Source organism: Mustelus asterias, unplaced genomic scaffold, assembly GCF_964213995.1.
Source record: "Mustelus asterias unplaced genomic scaffold, sMusAst1.hap1.1 HAP1_SCAFFOLD_152, whole genome shotgun sequence".
Taxonomy (NCBI): domain Eukaryota; kingdom Metazoa; phylum Chordata; class Chondrichthyes; order Carcharhiniformes; family Triakidae; genus Mustelus; species Mustelus asterias.
The window spans coordinates 128,344-130,694 of record NW_027590173.1 but is presented as its reverse complement, the minus strand read 5'-3'; the positions used below and the strand labels follow the sequence as shown (position 1 = coordinate 130,694).

Genomic DNA, 2,351 nt, shown 5'->3' with positions numbered 1-2,351 from the left:
AGATACGAGATTGAGAAAATCAAACTGTTCCTAAAATAGCGCCAGGATTCTGTAAGGGAAAATACAATAAACAGATGATAAAGTGTGAGACTGAAAGTTTCCTGAACATTCAGGCGTTCGGTTATTTTCTATTTTTCCTGGCGGGCTTTTCCAAATTGAAAATGTAAACCAATCAAAACCTCCCATTTCTTTTCCTGGCTCTCCGATTAGTTACGAACCTGATTGAAATGACAGTGACCAATCAGAGCGAGAGTCTGGCTTCAGCCTCGCAACCCGCTCACAATGATTATTAATCGAGATTAAACTGACGGAATGTGTATTTGAGTTGTGAAATGTACTTTGTTCGCGCAGACAAATAATTGATGGAACCAGAACAAATGTGATATTTCGTCCACGGAAGTTAAAGGGAAGAGTGTCGCCAGCTCCTTGTCACACATTCCGCATATTGTCACTGACGGAGAAATAAACAGCTCATCAGTTCCACGTCTGAGAGAGCAGAAATAATTCCAGAGTCGCATTTTCAATCACTGCTCTAACAGCAGGAAAGCCAGATGTCGTGTCCACATCCCACCAAGCTTTCGTACCAGGATGGCCGAGTGGTTAAGGCGTTGGACTTAAGATCCAATGGACATATGTCCTCGTGGGTTCGAACCCCACTCCTGGTAATTAGATTTTTTAACACGACATCCACGGCACTGCTTTATTTCTCCTCCATGAACGGTATTCTTTGTCGAACCAGCATGCAAGAAACTGGAATTTTCACAGCAGAATACGACATGAGACAATAAGAAATCAAAACAAACTCAGTACAACTAACAGGGGGATTCATCAATCCCAGTCCAAATTCTCATCCATTATCAGATCATCGCTGCGTCAATCCCACAATAGCGCAGCCTCAGCTCCAAATTAAATATCAGATAAAACTGACAGATGGTTTTCTGTTAAAACTTACACAACCTTAATAATGTACTCTGAGATTCGAGTTAAATACCAGTCATATCACCAAATCAGGGGTTTAAATGTGGTCGCAATAATCCCCACAGTCTGCCCTCACATACATTAGGTACACATTCAAATCTCAAATGCATTCTCAGATTCGGATATTCTGAAAGCTGGTATACAAACACAAATGCCAGTTGAAAACTTACCCTGCTTATGAAACTAAAAGTTACAAAATCAATTTGATGGCTACGAACTGAACTATAAGTTATAAACTAACACTAAATCCTCACTTGCACTGTGCCAGGTGGAAGACACTCTCCCAATTCCAGACTGGACTTCATTTTACATGCATGTCAAAATTCTTACTCTGAATCAGGCTGAGTGTCACAGATCTAATCAATGCGAACAACCTGGGTGAAACTTGCATAGCAATCCAGTATCAGATTGAAAGATACATTATCTTTCACAATTGTGTTCACACTGACAGAGATTTACTGCTGGGCTGAAACTCACACACATTGTTTGCTTAAAACCTACCACATCAGTGGTCTGTTTCTCTGCTGGAAAGTTATTTGGAATTAATCCAAATTCATAAATAGTCCCAGAGACTGCAGGTTGTTTAATTAATCCGAAATTCATACTGAAATACCAAAGATTGATAGATGAGAAAATAGTTCTCACTCACATGTACTGCAACTTAAAAACGATCGCCCAATTTCAACTGTGTTTTACCCTCTGTTCGCGAATGTGATTGGGGATTCATATTCTATCCAATGCATGCATGTGAGTGAGATGTGTTCTGTATCTGTCTGTCTCCGGTTGTAATTGCGAGTTTTTATTTATTCATTCATTTTGAGAGGTGGGCATCACTGACTAGGCCAGCATTCATTGCCAATCACTAACTGACCTTAAGCAGGTGGTGGTTTGTAGTTTTCTTGAACTGCTGCAGCCCCTGAGGTGTCGGTAGAGCCCCAGTGCTGTTAGCCAAACAGTCTTTCAGGATTTTGCCACTACAGCAGTGAAGGAGCCGCGATGTATTTCCATGTCAGGACGGTGAGTGGGTTAGACGCCGGTTTGGGGCGGGGGCGAGGGGGGGGGGCGGGGTGTGTGGAGGCGGGGGATGGTGGAGATGGGAAAGATTGCAGTGCTGGTGCTCGCATGTATCTGCTGCCGCTGTCCTTCGAGGTGGTAGAGGTGGTGGGTTTGTGGGTGCAGCCTAAGGAGAGAAAATAAGAAAAAAATTGTTCCAATTGGCAAAGGAGGGAAGGGTGGTATTTAAAGCGCTGAGTGATTAGGACCTGGATTGCACTGCCCGAGACTGTGGCAGAGGCAGCATCAAATCAGGGCTGTCAAAGGGGAAAGGGTTCAGCACTTGAAGTGAAAGGATTTTCAGGGATATGAGGCAAGGA

At 43.1% G+C, this 2,351-nt stretch overlaps 1 non-coding gene across 1 annotated transcript; it reads left to right on the top strand.

Annotated features, from left to right (window-relative positions):
• Positions 1–582: 582 nt before the first annotated feature.
• Positions 583–665, top strand: trnal-uaa (transfer RNA leucine (anticodon UAA)). Its single transcript has one exon. It is a non-coding gene; the product is annotated as a tRNA-Leu (tRNA).
• The last annotated feature ends 1,686 nt before the right edge of the window (positions 666–2,351 follow it).